Below are 18,556 nucleotides of genomic sequence, written 5' to 3' on the forward strand. Positions count from 1 at the left end.
GAGGCTCTGAGCTCCAAGCGCAGTGTTCATTCAGGCAAGAGACACATGAGTGAGTTAGAGAGTGACACTGAACACTCCACTTCCCCATAAGATCGTATGTTTGTCATTGTGGTGAGCATGCTGTGAGAAATCAGTAGGTTGTGGTCATGTAATGTGGTAAAATGTCTTAGAAGTCATTTGGAAGTCTCTATAGGTTTGGAATAAGTGAACTGCAGTGTTTATTTATACACTACGCAGACATGACGTTGAGGAACACCACTTTGTATTCCAAATGGACTTAACCTATTTAAGAACCAAGACTGAACTAGAAAAAGCTCACATGCTGTGTTAATGTGGCTTTAAGGAGGTAAAAGTAGTACTGGCGAAAGAGTGTTTTTTGTTTTGTTTTTTCATTACCCACTGCTTATGTAGTACTAGTTTTATTCTGTCAATTGAACAAAGTTTTTAGAATGAATACGTTTCGTAACTCCAAGTATTCAGTTCTAACGCAGTTTTGGTAAGGACTGGACTGGAAATGAAATTTAGCAAAATATATTCTAATAAACCCCACGAAACAATTACTGACTTATCTTAAAGGTGCATTATGTAAGGGGTCCACCACCATGGAGATGTAATTGTTTTTTCCTGCAATGTTCCACAGTATGGCATTAAAGTTTATCTATCTCCAAGGAGAAAGCAGGTGATGCCACATAGCCAAGCTACAAGTCAGATCTGTGGAGAGACGAGCCCACTTACAGCAGAATGCATACTTCCCCAAGTATTTTTGAGCAATAAAACCACCTGGAAATGAATAATTGTAAAATCGTTATGTCTAATGTCATACTGGTGACACATTGCTAGCCTGATTCATCAGCCAGTTTCACTTTGTGGAAACTGTCTGCATTAGAATTTGTTCACTGGATGGATAGGGAAGTACTTTTTTTTATTTAACCAATCGCTGCTATTTGGTTGTGACGTATGTAATGGCTTTGTCTACATCCATCTCGACGCTTTGTTTACTGTTGTGCTGTACCACAAAATGGGCCCAGACAGGCGCTTGAATTTAACGTCATGGCTTCACAGCTCTTCACTGATTGGGTGGTGTGAGGTCTACAACTTCCGGGGTTCTTGTAAACCGTGCAGTGTACTCCAATTCCTGATCTAGTCACTGGAGAGAAATGAAAGTAAGAGTAGGCACTAGATGGCTCCAGCTTGGCTAGAACATTGCAGGCAAAGCACTAACATCTCCATGGAGAGGAGCATGTGGCTTACGCTCACCCAAACATTATATAGTGCACCTTTACCTATCATTTCTTACCCTTTGTCATACGTTCTGGTGCTGCAACATATTACAGACGCCTTCCACCTGCGGTCACCCTGTCATTTAGCCATTTATGGCCTTTTATCAAAGTCGCTCAGGCCAGAATTCTTCACACTTGTATTTCAAGGACAATGTGTTTATTTATTACCCATACACTACTCCAGCTGACAGCTCTGACCAGCTACACTCAACTCCTCATTTTTCAACACAAAGAGATCTTGGTTTTCTTGACAAGACTGTCCTATAGGTGCTTGTTTCTATGGACGTGTCATTGCTCTGCCTAGAATATTCCACTGTATGACATTAAACAGCTCTACTTTACATTTATTCAAATACAGGATATAGCTCAAAAATAAAACAGGCATTGTGACTGTGAGCAGGGTTGCCTCTCCACAGATCTGGCCTGTATGTTGGTCTGGTTTGGTCTCCGTGAAGATAGAAAGGCTTAATACCATACTGTGAAACATTCCAGACAAAGCAATAACATCTCTATGGAAAAAAAAGTTTTGACAGACCTTTCGCCACAAAAGTTACACAATGCACCTTTACGTATCCCCTTTCAGCCTGGTGAGACTGGTGAGATAATAACATGGCCTTATTGCAGGTGAATATTCTAAAATGCTCAGACCTCAGCAGAAGACATACAATGATGAGAAGTTGTTGCCAATCCAAGTCTAGCCATGCATTGTGTATTAAAACTTCTGATGGGGCAGGTCGTAGATAGAGCTATCCAAATAAACACCATCAACAATGACCAAGCTGGAGATGTTGCAGCTTGTGGAGATGTCTGTGGAGATGTCACAGTGCATGGAAAATTCTCCGTCAATAAAGATACACAGATACCTTACTTCCATCTAACAATTAGTACAAATTTAATAATAATTAACAAATTTACAATAATAATAAAGACATTTCTACTTTCTACACTCTTCCTACTATTGTGGCTAGTTTCTTCTGATAAAGGCAAAGAAAATCCCTTTCTCATTAAATACTGGACATATGACAGTAACATTTGCTGTACACAATGTTTTTTTTTTTAGTTTGATTGTTTGTTGTTCTATCATTTGCTTCTCACATGATTCCACAGTGAGCCTCACAAATCCAAATGCATTAGTGCCGTAGTAGATTCTTGGCAAGGGCGTTAAGTAGTCTGAACAAAGGCAGGGAGCCAAACCAAGTTCAAGTAATGGTCCAGCTCTCCATGGTGCAGCAGATGTATGGAGCGTGCTGATAAGAGGCAGGAGCAAGGACAAAGTGACCCAGTGCTAGTCCCTGTAGAGCAGGACAGAGGCAGGACTCAGGCGCAGGAGGGTGAGAGGCGGGGGGCGGGGTAACTGTAGAGGCAGCAATAGGCACTCTGGATTATTCTAACCAAAAACAAATGATGAATCTAAATACTTTTTTATATAGCTAATTAAAGGGCCCATATTACGCTATGTTATAATGTTGTATTCCCATCAAAAACATTCCCAGAGTTGTGTTTTGTTTCATTCACATGTTTAACACTCAAGTCCTGCATATTTAGACTGAGTTCTTCTTTCAAACACAAAATACTCTGTTACACTTTGTGATTTCATGTGGTAATACAGGATATTCTATATTCTAACATGGTTAAAAGCTAACAAGGGTAAATTTTGTGCAAGATAGAACCTTTAATGATTGTGGAGATGGTGTAGGTTTGTAGTGTAAAAGCATGCACAATATCACTTTACAGGCCTAATGAAGACAACAGAACTGATGCTATGTTCACGAAATGCCATACATAATGCCTACTGTGTACAACAAGCTTCAAATACAGAATAGAATATTAGAATTTAAAAAAAGACAAACAAACAGTGTATGAATTTTTAAACAGTGCATTATAAAGGTCATTTAGAATCACTATTAACTTGTTCCAAAAAGTGATGTAAGCTGCAGTAAACTAGAAAGAACATCTGAATCCCACAATTAAAAAGGAAGGATCAAAACTTTAATTGTGTCTTCTAAAAAGTTTCCTCCCCATTACGTAAAAAGCTGAAACAGTGATTTCTTCAAATTGCATCAGACGTTAAGAAAAGCCCTTATTTTGTAAAAATGTAACATGCTAAAATCTTCCCTCAAATCTCATTAAGCTTCTCAACAGGAAGCAGCTTTGAACACATGACGCTGATCTGTAAAAGCACAAAGCACAGACCACAGGGATGCACAACACGCTGCATCATGTACAGTGTGTGGCAAAGAGCTTTGGGAATTAACAATCGTTCAAGCGACTACTTAATGACTTTGAGTTGTACCTTGTGAATTTTTAAACAGTGAAATGGCTTTGTTCACAACATAGTGTTTAAGTTAGAATGAGATGGATTATGCTACATGTATGGTATAAATATGAAAATAAAGAAATATCACTACTAAAATAATACAGGTTTTTCGTAGAGCCTATAGGTCCCAGGCTTCATGAACCCTTACTTAATTTTTTTTACTGCCTTAAAAATCTGGTTCTCAAGTTCTCAAATCTTAATCTTAACTGTAACCATGACCTAACATGGGCACAGTTATAGTCACTTGGGAATCTGAAATATCTTATTGAAAATAAATGATATTACTTTTCAAAACACAAAATGTGCTATTTATGTGTATTTTCAAATAGGCCCAGTTCAAGTGAGAATTGCTGAATGAAACTTTTGTTTCATTCACGCATATTTAACAAACCCTGCGTATTTAGGCTTATTTCTTCTCTCAAACAGAAAACACTCTGTTACAACTTGTGATGTCATGAGGCAATACAGGAAGTGCTCCACTGTGTTTTTAAACTCCATACACCATCACTAGAATAATTTGGATGATTTCAGCCCTGGAATTGCCAGTCTCTACTGAACTAAAGGTAAATGGTAGCTGTTAACTTGAAAACTATCACTTCATGACATCACAAGGTGAAATAGAGCATTTTGAGCTTTGGAGATGTACACAGACCAATAAAGGCTTTTTGATGAGATAACAACATTATAACATAGCTTAAAGGTTGTATGGAGGATTTTTTTTTTGTTTTTTTTTTCAAGTTGTCAATGATAGCATTATAGAGGTGCAGTAGCCTTGTAATTATGATGACCAAAAAAAAGAGAATAAAAATTCATCAACTCTGGACGTGGTGGGGCCAGCTAAACATTTGCCAATAGATAACGACACGGCCTCGTTATCTGTTAGCTGACAGGCTATCAATCAAACTCCCTACGTTTCTAGCGTAACTGACCTGCCTGCGCGCCGCCGGTACGTGGTTTACGTACGCCTGTCACGCAGTCCACAGACGCAAGACGCACAGACGCTGTTTACTCCACCAATGCAAACAGTTCTTAGCGGCTTTTTTTGACCTATATCTTCCTCGCAGTTAGCACAAAGTTTGTTGCAATGGCAGACAAGAATCCAGGAGCAGTTAGCCGCAAAAGAAAGTCCGTTTTTGAGGTCGCTGAAAGAAGAAGACAAGGGGAAAAGCAGCGAAGCCAAACTAAGGTGATTCTTGTAGATTCATTCCAGCGATGGCGCGACTGAAGCAGACGCAGGGTCTAAAGACTGACGCATTGGTCGCCAAATTACTCCTGGACAGGTAACTTCTGCTTATTATGAAAACGTACTTTATTTCCAAGAGCTAGTCAAACGTTTTTCAGGACACGAAAGCGATATCCTATGTCTGAAAACGTAATTTTCAAGGCAAAGAAAGAGTCCGCTTGCTGCTGCGTGTTGTAGCTAGTTCATTCGCACTGAATCTCCGCGCAACCTTCTCTGCTCCCCTTTCCTACTCCTGTCCCCGCTGCCCGTTCCGCTCTTCCCCCTTCTCCTCACTTCTACGGGCACGGAATCTCCGCGCACCGCTCCCCTCTCCTCTCTCCTCTCTCCTCTCTCCCTGCTCCGCTCTTCTCCCTGCTCCTCACTTCTCGTCCGCGAACGAAATGTCCGCACACCCGCTCCCCCCGCTCCTCACTTCTCCGCCTTGCCTAACCAACACTGTAGTTAGTTGTTTACAAGTCATGTGCAGCTCACCGGCTGTAAACAAACCTGTTTCTGGCGTAGTGAGGAGGCGGGAGAAGGCGTTTCTACGTAGGGAGCTGTAGGGGAGGGGGGTGGTTTCACGCATGCGCAACATTTGAAAAAGGACAAACAGTCGCTGGATTTCTCGTTCCTTGGAAAATCCTCTATACAACCTTTAAAGCTCACCAAAGTCAATTTTGCGTAATATAGGAGTTCTAATACTGAAATGGATGCATAGGTCAGCAGTCAAAAACAAGTGTGTGACTGAGGCTAAGGTGAGAGCGAGAATATTGATTTCCCCACGCAGCCTGATGGCCTGGGGGATGGGGGAGCTTTCTGCTGGGGAAATTATAATGCAATGCCATGTGACTCTCTGTGTGTACATGTGGGCACCGCATAGGGCCTATAGGATGGGACAAACAGTGCTGCTGATTGATACTGACGCAGGGGTGACCCAGCACCCAACCACAGCCCTGCCCCCTCCCCCACCGTCTGCAGCCCCCCCATGGGTAACACAGCGCTTTCATCATCTCCACGCTGCCTCCATCTGTTAGTCATGGAACAGGGCGTACTAGTGTAAGGGGTAGGGCCACAGAAGGAGAAAACTATAAGATTTATTAATACTGTAAATAATTATTTTGTTGCTTATTGAGTTGCATTTATTGGTTGACTGAAATTCAGCTGTGTTCAAAGTATACATTGTTGAATGCAATAACCAATACGTAATACGATAACGTAATTCAATGTTTCATATTGGATGCCCTTCCTTAGCCTGCTTTCTGTCACTAAAGCCATGATGTTGCATTTTAAAGGTGTTAGTTTTCAGGTCATGGCACAGGATTCACCTCTACTTATTGATCTGAGCCAGATCTGTTTGTTGTGAGTGTGAGCCTGGATAACGTGAAGAGCCACTTTGTGTCCTCTGTAATTAAAATTTACTGGGACTTCAGCAACGTAATGGGCCACAGAGGGCTGATTATTTAGACACGCTGGCCATTGTTGGTGTTTTGTTAAGGCACATGGAGATTTCAAACGAAAGTGTTGTTGTACGAGCTACACATAGCTCTTTTTCCACTGACATTTTGAGTACACAAATGAGTCTATGTACTATTGCATTTATTACATTTGGTTTGACCTTTAGCTGTGTACAGTTTACACTTAGACTGCTTAAAATATTATAATATATTCTATATATTATAACCCAAGAACAAAATGTCAGTGTATCCAAGAGTATGTTGTTCAGAATGTTCCAAATAACATCAGAGAGAAAACCTGTCCCAAAACCTAGTTTAAACACTTAACACTTTAAAAACTTAAGAAAATGTATTATATAAAAGGATAAAAGAATCACTGAAGCAGAGTCACATGACTGAATATACTTGCCAGGCAAGGAGACAAGTCAAAGGCAATGAATTCAGAGTTGACTGAAAGAGTGCAATACATGAGGTTTTAAACAGAAACTACACCCACCTTCTCTATCCTAGCCATCCTATACAACTCCCTGTCTTTGAGAGGCAAGTTTAGCTAAAGACAGTGGCCTTACACGGGAGACGAAGACGTAATTATCATGGGCTAAAAAAACGGTTACAGCTGAGACAGACAGAGCACAAGTAATAAACCTGTAATGGCAAAAAGTTAGTTATAGCTGAGGCCAGTAGCAAACAAGTAATACAAGAGTACAAGTTATGTTGAATGTGTAATATACTATCATGATTTTTCTAACAGCACATCAGTGGTTCTCTTCAACAAGGTTTCTTAGACTTGAAATGATTTATGATCCCTGGGAAGCCAGTGTCCCTGAGTCAAAGCAAAGATTCACACCACCACAACAGCCCAGGACACTGTAATATAAGGAATGTCTCCATTCAAATAACTTTATCACCAAATCCCACTCAGTCTAACACATGGACCGGCTCATAAAATACTTTTTAACACATGGGGTTTTATTTTTACTCTACGGTTCCACGGAGAAGGCGACATGCCGTGCACAGCAGGTGCCCGTCTCCAGGGGGCGCTCTGCTACCACTCGTAAATAAATCATGAACCTTACACCTGGCCCCACCGTTTGTCCTCGTGTCTCGACCTACACTTCAAGTATTCTAAAGCGTTTGAACAACACACACGCCCATATTTGTAGCCCGCCCCTCGTGTGCAGAACGATTTCCCTGTTAATTAGATTAATGAGGCGATAATATAGTGGCATCTGCTTTGCTTTGGTCGCGTAAATTAATTTCAGTCAGTCGCTATTGGATTCTTTCTCACTTTCTCCGCTTCTTTCACTTTTCTCTGTTTTTAATAGTTCTAACAGTTGGCTACTATCAACAGTTTAGCGCTAAAACATCTCCACAGTGCGCCCTTACCTTGAGTAGCCGCATCCCCGTGTAGAAAACACAAGAACAACACCGCAACCGTAAACTTCATGCTTCCTCTTCAGCGTCTGCAGTGCACTCCAGTCAAACCATGTTCCTGTGGTCACCGTCCCGTCCGGAGCATCCTCGCGCGGAGACGGAGAGCTGTTAAAGGGCAGGCGCTGGGTTCGCTGTGCGCAGTCTGCCTTCCCACACTGTGCAGCAGCCCGAGCACAAGCCTGTTATGTGTGAGCTTTTCCGTCCTCCTCCTTTTCTGTCGCTTCACCCTGCAGCCTCCGGAGCGCGCGTGTCCCGGCTGGCGCAGGGACTGCGAGGGACAGAGGGGGGCGGGACAGTGGATGACCCGTGACTAGATGAAGACATTCTATAGTATCATTATGGGTGTGTTACATTTTAGTTTTACTGATGTTGGCTTTAGTCTTCACGCATTGCAATTTGCTTTGGCGAATGGTATGGTTACTAAATGCTCTACATTTTAATTTGATGGACTAATAATATTGGGACGCTGGAAAGGCTAGGACAATTTACTCTTGAATTGTTTTAAAAGCAGTTACTCAATTACTGAGCAAGTCTCACTGTTTTGGATTTATTTTCCAAAAAGAGTTAGAGTATTTTGTTAGAACTGATATGGAACATTTTCTCCCTGCTCCAATTTAGAGCAGCTGACGTGAGTTCCTTGGGCACTATTCCAGTCTGTATCTGGAGGGAAAGTTTACACTAAGTCTGCACACTCAATTTTAGACCCGCCTATGGCAGAGGGTTAGCCATCTGGAGAGGAAAACATACAAAAATGTTTCTGTAGCACTGGTTACTGACAAGACTTTGTTTTTGTTTGTTTTGTTTGTTTGTTTGTTTGTTTGTTTTTTTTTTTTTTTTTTTTTTTTTTATCAAAAACTGCAATATATTCATTAAAGACTCTCATAACTTGATCTTTTGCCCATGCACCAACTTGACTCACTAAGACCTTTGTTGTACTATCCATAAACGATAAACACTACACTGTCAGTTGGTTTCAGTGTAGCTTGCTCCTCCCTTCAGACAATGTCCCTCCAACACTTGACCAAAACTGAAGAAGCCTCTTGGATGAGTGGTGAAACATCTTCACTCTAAAACTTTTGGCCAGTTGACAGAATTTAATTTCTTTTGCTATGTAACCTACCTGGACAGCTGAGGGGTTGCAGACATCTATTGGAGATGCAGTCATGCATGTTTCGGTGTCAACGTGTCAATGTTTATTTGTGTAAGTGCCAAGTGTAATCTCTGCCAGGGTCTACACTAAGCACATGTTAGTCAAAGGCTGAATGTCTAATGTAAGCAAATCGAGGAGGATGTTAAAATTTGAATTTATCAGGGAATTTTAGGGTCTATTTGTATTTTTCAAAGCTTAAATTCCATCTTAAAGCCGTCACCCCAACTTGTCCCGTCATTGTCAGAATTCTTCAAATGCTGTTATGAAGGCCTTTACTTTTGTGCGCCGTACACTCAGGGATGTCATGAAGCACTTTGGTTGCTGATAAATGGTATAAACTCATCTTTCAGGAAGCAGTGACCTATGATTTTCCCCTCAGAAAGCCATCACTGTTTCATATGCAGTGAGGCCATGCATTATCGTAAATCAGCGGAGTGCACTTTGATGCCTGATTCATTCGGCTCCACACTGGCACGTGAGGTAATGTCATGCCATATGTACTTAAGCATGTTGTGATGATGGGTGTGCCAGCCAGCTCACATATGCCAACCAAATCTATGCTAATCATATAAGCTACCATAGTTCAAATGGACACACCCTGCCTCATCAAAAAATCAATTTACAGCCAAATGTGTGTACGGGTTTTTGGCACAGAGCAGTTTTGTGTTATATTTTCTCAGCAGTGACGATGTGCTGTGGGGACCAAGAAATAAATCCTTCTGTTAAAGCATTTGCCAATATTGTTTGTAATAAAGAAAATAGTAGAACTTAATGGTATAAGCTCAGTATTGTCAATGTATTTCAGTATTTTGTGGTATTATTTTGCTCACTTAAGCCAACAATTTTAGAAGATAAATTTAAACCTTTAATGTCAGGCATTTTCAAAGTGTTAAAGGCTAGGTTGCTGATTTTATTCCTGTAAATGACATAATTTTGTTTTTCAAATCCACACACAGTATAATTTAAAACAAGCACTTTATAACAAAATTAGACCACTGTGCTCTCTCTGCATCTAGTATATTTAGAAACATATTTCCTTGTATCCACAGTTTGAACATTTACTTTACTATAGCAGTATTTTATGGCACTAAAAAGACACAGCACTGTTGCTTTAACTCTCTTATAACATGCATGTGCTATCCTTAGAAACCATAAAGCTCGTTTTGCCCAAGGGTGTTGCTGTCCAACCATTAAAGCAAACACAATTGAGACAATTGTGCAATTAGTTCACTTTATTGTAATTCCTATGCCACCTCCTTTCACTGATGAAGGTGGACTGAAAAGATGAGCTGTACAGTCCAATCTATATAATTACCTGCTGTAGTCAATATCAGTAGCAGAGTTTCCCCACCGTAATGGAGAATAAAGAATTAAGATGTTCAGTTTACCTCCTGCTCAGGATATGATGAAACCTCCCTTAAGTATTTGATCCAGCATTTAGACCACACCACCAGGGAACAGAGTGAGGTGGGGATGATTTATGGAGACGCAGGGGGCTGACAGCTAGGCCATGGGAGAGCCAGCACATTCATTTGCTTTGTGTCATTTATTCAGGCAATAAAATAAACCGCTTGTTGACTTGTGGACAAATCACAGCTTAGCTTTAACAGGAGATGGACTACGGGTGCCCTCGTTCCTGATTAGGTTTTGAAGGACGGCTCTCTGAATCTCAATGTGTCTACACAGAGGTAGTCGCATTGCATACCTATGTACTGAACAATCTCAACCAGTAGCTGTTATCTCTGGCTTCAGCTTCCTCATTAGTTGAACTCATTACCTTATCGTGTGTATTTGCAGAGATGTGCTCTATAGGGATTCATTGCTTATCTAAATACCCAAAACATTAAGAGATGAACTTATCAACCATAACCTCTATGTGATTATCCAGCATTCAAACTTAACCTGCCATCCTGTTAATGAATATCAAAGGTGCACTATGTAACTGGGAGTTTGCTACCTGACTGTCTCTGGATAATGTTATTGGATTGCCAGAAATGTTCCACAGTATAGACACCAGGCCAAGATCTGTGGAGAGGCAAGCCCCAACCCACAGTAAGAATACATGTTGATGTTTTATAATATATTTTTGAACAATAGAAACACCTGCAGCTTAATTAAGTGACCATATGGTATGTTTGAGTAAATCATGAATCATTTTAGCAACATCATTGTTCTTAATGGAGAAAATGTTTTCTATCAATTATTTCAATAAGATAGAGACACATTTGAGATGCATTCTGACATAGCTCTCTACATTTTCTGGCACAAAGTACATGTTTACTGCAAATTTAACAAAAAGGTACAGTAACACCTTTTTATTCTACACACCTTTTCCACACCACCTGGATTTTAGCTCTTACAATAAAATGTGTTGAGACTGCAATCCAACAGCTAAATATAAACACTACATGAATATGGTACATTCTGTATAGTAGAAGTATGTCAGGATCTACTTTGAAGAATGTTTCTGTATAGCACATATGTAATTCTGGTACAGAGCTGGCACTATAGTGCACTTTGCTGTACTGTTTAGCCTGTGCTCATTGACCTTTCCAATGCAAACAGTGAGAATAAGCCCAGGAACAGCTGGAAACAGGAGTAGGAGCCTGTCCCCAGGACTGTGTACATATGAGAAGTCTATTGGAAAAACTCCCAAAGCTGTGTAAATGTCAGACGTAAAGATGAGGGGCAAAGTACTAACTTGGGAATATTGATTTAACTTAAAGTAATATTTCTACAAGATTCCCATTGATGGGAGTATTTTGATTACTCTTTTTATCCTTAAACCACAAAGTAAGTCCCAGCTCAGATCTGAGCATTATGTCCAGTAATACTGTTTAATAACTACACCTAATAAGCCCAAGAAAAGCACAAAGAAAGAATTAATTTATAATTAACAAAGAGTTTATTATGAATTATTTAGACTCTAAATGTACTTACTTCCATCACCCCAGACCTATACTCCTAAATATGCAGGGTTTGTTAAACATGTGTAAATGAAACAAAACACAAATCCATGTTTGTGATGAGGAAACAACATTATAACTTATTATATTATTGATCAGAAAATAGCGCAATATGGGCACAATTTGATGTAGTTAATATGTATGTAAATATTATGTTAAGTGTGACCCTATATCTTTTCTGTTTACACATCTCACATTCTTGTAGATTTGAACTAGGTTGACCTGTTTACACACCAATGCATATTTCTGGGACATTTCTTTTGCACAGTGCTGTTTATATTTTACCAGTTTGATCACATATCAGTATATTTATGCAGTCAACCCCCTTTGGTAAGGAAATAAACAGCAGTCATCTATCATCTGTCAACTATAATTTCCCAATGCACCTTTTGGATTTTATTTTGATATCAGTATATATTTAATATACAGTATTGACACTTCCCTCTGGAGACAATGGCATCAAACATCTCACTCTTTGTTTTTCAGCTTGGACCTCAACAATACTTTACAGTCTTGGTGAATCCCCATCCACAAAGAAAAGTGGTGGTTTGAAATCCTTGTGCAAATCCTTGTTTGGCGGCTCTGATCCAGTGTGACAGAGTGACCTAAAGATCTCAGCTGAACCTTATCAGAGTGTGTTGTCTGGGGCATGGGTGAAGATGGAGGAGGAATGTACAGTCACACCTCACAAGAAGAAGAGGAGCGAGGAGGCCAATTAGGGAGAGATGTAGGTTTCCAGGGGCAACTCTTCAATCCAAAAGAAATCCTATTTTTAAGTGAAATGCCAGAGAGAGACAGTTGCCACAAGGTACTTGCACTTACAAACAAAAGCAAATATACACAGACAGACAGACAGACAGACAGACAGACAGACATCAATAGCATCTCCATGGAGAAAAGCATTTGACGGAGCTTTCACCAGAAAAGTTAAGCAATGCACCTTTAAGTTTCGGTACCATAACTCAAACACATCTCTTCCTGTCCCGCTACCCTATGTATATCATCACCTCTACATCATCTGCCTCTCCATCTTCATGTGCCCCTCCTTCATCCATGAGGGGGATTCTAGTCTGAGTGCCTCCCCAGAAGCTCCAAGCTATATACTTTGAATATTACCTTATCTACCATGAATATTGTCTTGTCTATTATCAAGCATAATAAAATATTTTCTGCATTCTGAGTTTAACGTAGAATAGTTTACCAGCTGCTTGTCTCTACACACCTACTGCTCTCTCCCACTGGTTCCTACATGAACAGACCTTTGGGGCTTTTGCAGGACCTTCAGAGCTTTTCCAAATCGCTGATCACTGAGCTGCCCTACAGACTGCAGCTGCTACTGGCTCCACCAACTGGGGCAGAAAATCTCACTTATCACTTTGTCATAATAAGCAATAGATGAAGAGCTGTGATCGGCTCATCCCTTGTGTTTCTTCGTTATCATGTCATCTGACTCTGCCGCTGTCTGAGGTTCAGTTGAAGATAGTATCTGTGGCCCTCAAGTGTCATTTAATTCAGTTCATGCTACACCAGGCTGTTTGTGCATAATGTGAAAGACGTTCACAGTGAGATTTCAAAACTGTGAGATAACTGCAATGTTTATCAAGAGTTTCAGACAATAAGAGATTCATGTTTTTAAGACATCACTAATGCCTGTTACTATATCGTCACCTGTTGAAAAATAAAGCTGACTTGCAGAGAGCAAAAAATATTGAATATAGACTATAGGCTTCTTGATGTACGTTCAAGCCGAGTGAAAGCATGCATTAGTATATTGATTTATTAAATGGCACTCTGTTTTAATGCTCAATACAGGATGGACCATTATTGACAGGAAGCTCTAACGTAAACAGCTATCTCAGTATTCTGTGAGGTGACTTTGCAGAATGCTTGGACAGAGGCTTCAGAAAAAAACATGTGAAATATTTTTGTGTAGATGAAAACCACTGAATAACAGAAGCAAGGCCTTGGGTGAGGCACACTGGACAATGATCAGTTAATCAGAAAAACATTACTCATATCCACTGACATTGACAATTTGGACATTAGAGTCACCAAAGTAACCAAGAGATGATTCTCTGACAAGGACTCATAAACACAGACTCATCCATAAAGGTAAGGTGGGTGGAGGATCTTGCTCAAAGAAACAACAGCAATATGATATGCACTTGTGTCATGACACATGTGGGAAGGTGTTCTGTTTTTAACTGTGATTTTACATTTGCATGTGTAGTTTGTTGTGTTTTTAAATTGCATGATTTTAGCAGATTTTTAAAACTTGTTTGTTTATTATTATCCTATCCTGTTTTGTATTGTAATATATTCTATTTTTGCTTTTAAGCATTATTGGGTTTATTGTTTACACCATTTTAGCTCTCCCTTCTATTTGATTTTATCCCAAAGTTTAATATGTTTACTGTGCCTCTGTCACCTATTTTACAGTACATGTCACCCCACTACACTGGTACGGGCACTCTGATCAAAACACCAACTGTCAGTAGTTTAATTTATGTAATAAGACAGAGACTGTATAGAATTTCCAATGACTTTATATGGAGATGTCCATTGTACCAGGATCCACACTGACATACAAGGTTATAGCACCATAGTTCTAATTTCCAGCTGTAGTCCCTGCCTACTACTGCACTTCCACAGTTTTTTCATGATTGTTGACTTTTATGTTATCACTTGGCCAGCTCACTGGTGAAAGAGGCTGTGAATATTGTTTATATAATCGTCAGCAGTTCTTTATCACATTATGTTATGCTGACACTGTTTGTTGCTCTGTTTGTCTGTTGACAGTGAAGTAACCCGAGCCACACGCACAAATAAAATAAGTCACACCACTCGTGAACCACTGTCTGCCATCTCTGCTCTGCATCTCATAAACTAAAGCATCCAGCAGAATATTGGGACAGAGACAGTGATCTGACTCACCCTGCTCCTGTTGTAGTGGACTTGTCACTAAAATGTCCCGGCCGTGGACTCTCCAAGATGACTCAGCCCGCCTCCTCTTTACAGACCTGCACTGACACAGGAAGTTAGATGTGCTCATCACTTTGTCACTAAACTACTTGAATTTATTCTCCTTTATATTTTACAAATGAGAATGACTCAATAACCCCGATTTAACAAAACCCAGATCAACAAAGATTTATTTTAGAGTTTCTCACTATTCAGATTATATAGCAGAATTTGACACATATACCAGTGATATATACCAAGATAGAGAAATTTTAATGAGTTTGTTTATATCTTCAAATGAGACAACCTTAGCAGGAGAGATCCATTGTACCAGGTTGTAGCACTAATTTCCACCTGTAGTCTCTACGTTGGCAGAGGTTAGTAAAAACTCAGTAATTTATGCCCTAAGTACTTATTTTTACTATGTGTTTGACTGTATATGTTGAGTCATGTGCTGTAAATAACATTAACAGTCACAATGAGTCACCATTTCCCATATACGTGAATGTTACTGGATGACGTAAAAAGCCTGACTGTGTTATATATTTTAGGGCCAATTCAGTGGACTTAATAGAGTGGTACCAATGATTTTACAATCGTTCCAAACGTAACTCCATCCCTTACCAATAACTCTTACCATGTCTGATTTGCTGGTGAATAGTATGAGATCACATTAGACGAGGAGAAAACAGTCTGTATGAGAAGTCAGAAGTGTGTAATAACAGAAAACGCTGCACCTCCTGCTGCTGTTCTGAGGATCTCCTGTGTCTTTAACAGATTCATAATGTGTTCAAGTCATTAAGCATCCATTAGACAAGAGGGCCCTGCTGGTGCACATCTAGTGTACTGTGATAGCCTCTTTTTACAGACGGAAATACATGTAAGTGCTTTCACCCATATTCTTAAAGCAACAATAAGCAGAGCTGCTTGTGTGTCCTTCCAAAAATTCTCCAATCAGAATGTATTAAGTCATTATCACTTTATCTTTAAGTGTCCAAGGAGCTCTATGGTGCAAACTGATCCAGCAAAGGAAACTGTCTATACTCACCTTAGCATGGCAAGGTTGAGTCTGGTCAGTACTTGGATGGGAGACCATAGGAATGCCAGGTGCTGTGGTAGAGCAGCTGTGGTTCAGTGGTTAGAGCCCATCAACTTGAAGAACCCTTGGAACAGTGAGCAAGACACTTCAGCCACACTGTCAGTGTCGAAATACACTGATGTATGAATGATAGTCTGTTTGTGAGAATGTAAGTGACAACAGATGCCCATTGTTACAAGGTGAGATGTTTACTTGTGTCTCATGTTTGTTTATTAACATGTATAATAATAATATAATAATATAAATAATAATAATAATAATAATAATAATAATAATAAATAAAAATAAAAAAACACACAAATATTGTCGAGCCACCTTTGCATGCAGTGAATGGACAGAATGTTGTGTGGCCTTTTAAATGCTTCATGTATTATTCAAGCAATTTCTTTGAGTATCTTAACCTTGGTCCTGTAGTACAAGTTATTTGATGATATGTGTCTGCAGTTATGCAGTGCTGGCTGGATTCACAATTGCCATGCTACTAAGAAGAGACTCACAATACACAAACCTGCAGGGAACAGTAGTTTTAAGGGAGACAGACGGATATGCATAATAAAATGTGAATATTAAAACTGAACAAGGTAATGAGGTATGGTTTTGTTAAAAAATCATCATGATCATGAACTACATTTTATCTGATAACCCCTAACCATATAAACTAGCACACATCTTTCTCTCTTTCTCTGTTTTTGTTTCTTGTGCTGTGGTCAGATGCTGTGACCTGTTTTATCTGTGACAGTCTGAAGTGAAGCAGAAGCAAAGGGCCAGTACCAGGGGATTTGGGGGTTTATCAAACATTGATGGACAGAACATTGCTCTCTTGTTAGTTCCAGATGACTTTGTCTGTTTTGATCACAATCACTGTGAACTGTACAAAGCCTGGGGTCGGCCACATACAAATGTACACAACAGAAGCATCAGTCGCCATGTATGTGTCTATTCAACAGAGAAGAAGTTACTGCCTAACGGCGGACGACAAAAAGCTTGATGGAGTTATCATGTAGCTGGACATGTGGCAAAAGTGAGTCTGCTTCAGTTCCAGTAGGATTTCTCTTGAGATAGAAAGTCCTTTGGTTTGTGATTTATATTTTGTTACCTACGGCCTTAAGTCACCCGTAAATTTACAATATATGTAAAGGTGGCTACAGATGAGCATTTATGTAACATTTTTTCTTTGTGCATATAACCTTAATTTCATTGCTTGGCAAATCCAGAATATCTGCTTATTTTATATACGTGGATATTAGTCTGGTCCTCAAGCCATTCTCTGCATCTTAAGCCTGACCAAACATGTGAAACAAAGGAGCTCATTGGTCATTTATCATTTATAAACAAAATTACATTACTCTCACCTCAGGTCCTCTAGTTTAGAGCTTTGCTATTTAATTCTGCAGAAATTCAGTTCTTTGTGATATTTTTTCCTTTCTTATTTCCACACCATCTGTGTCCCTGAGTGGCTTACCCACTTGTTAATCATGCCTATCCCAAACCCATGTAAATAACTCCAGAAGTGTGGTTGAGTTTAGGATCAGTCTCCAATAAGTCCCCATGAAAGCATAAAATCACAAATTGCATGTGTGTCTAAATAATTTTAAATTAACTTATTAACATTTTTTGAACAATAGGAGAATGTTCCTATTATTTCATTTTGAACCCCCGTTCAGCCACTGTTGACTTACTTGACTTAAGATTCAAAGCCATAACTTAATGCCAAAAATAAAATTTGAAAATAACTTTTTGGTTGCTTATTGAAAAATTGCATCAGATTAGTTTTTGTAAACTTTTCATTAAAGTTAAAGAATTGTTGGAACTGTTGAGTGTTGCACCTCGATGCCCCAGTTTGAGAAGTGCACTTGAGGAGCAGCGGAGTTGAACAGAGCACTTTTCACTCTGTGATTTTTATTTTATTTTTTCTTCTTCTTCTTCTTCTTCTTCTTCTTCATGAACCATCAAAGAAACTCCCCCACTGCTGCACATCTTTCTCTCCTCCATCTCAAAAAGCAAAGCAAAGGTGCTATTGATTTCTCACATCCTTCAAAATATTTTACCCACATGTAAAATCCTACACTGTAACATCACTGTGGGGGAACAGTATGTGCAATGGATCTTTGGCCAAAAAGTCAGTACAGGTTTGGGGATAACAGTTAGTATAGCTAAAAGCAGGAGTGAACTTTAAACTTTAAACTGAATGTTTTTATTCATGTAATTTGAAATAACAGTACTTTAACTTTGCCCAGTTGTACAGATTAAATAACACATTATATAATATATATATATATATATATATATATATATATATATATATATATATATATATATATATATATATATATATATATATATATATATATATATATATATAGTCATAATTCACTTTAGGACATGTGGTTGCTTGTTTAAACAAAATCTTTAGTTTACATCATAAATCCTTGGCACCCTTGGCGGCGAAGAGAACTAATTATGTATAAATATAACATTGGTGCACTGGGTTGCTCCACTTCATCCATTTTTACAAGTTGCCTTTTCATAAAGTCATATGATTTAATATGCCAGCTCGGCGGAAAAGGCAATTTTCCAGAGGGCCTCAGATGTAAATTTGTATTACGTATGATAATGTTTCTTATTAGGACCAAGAGAGCACCATTTCTCTCTCCTTTGCAAATCCAATGGGAA

This window comes from Boleophthalmus pectinirostris, unplaced genomic scaffold, assembly GCF_026225935.1.
Source record: "Boleophthalmus pectinirostris isolate CB_2022bp ecotype Guang Dong unplaced genomic scaffold, ASM2622593v1 HiC_scaffold_22, whole genome shotgun sequence".
Classification (NCBI taxonomy): domain Eukaryota; kingdom Metazoa; phylum Chordata; class Actinopteri; order Gobiiformes; family Gobiidae; genus Boleophthalmus; species Boleophthalmus pectinirostris.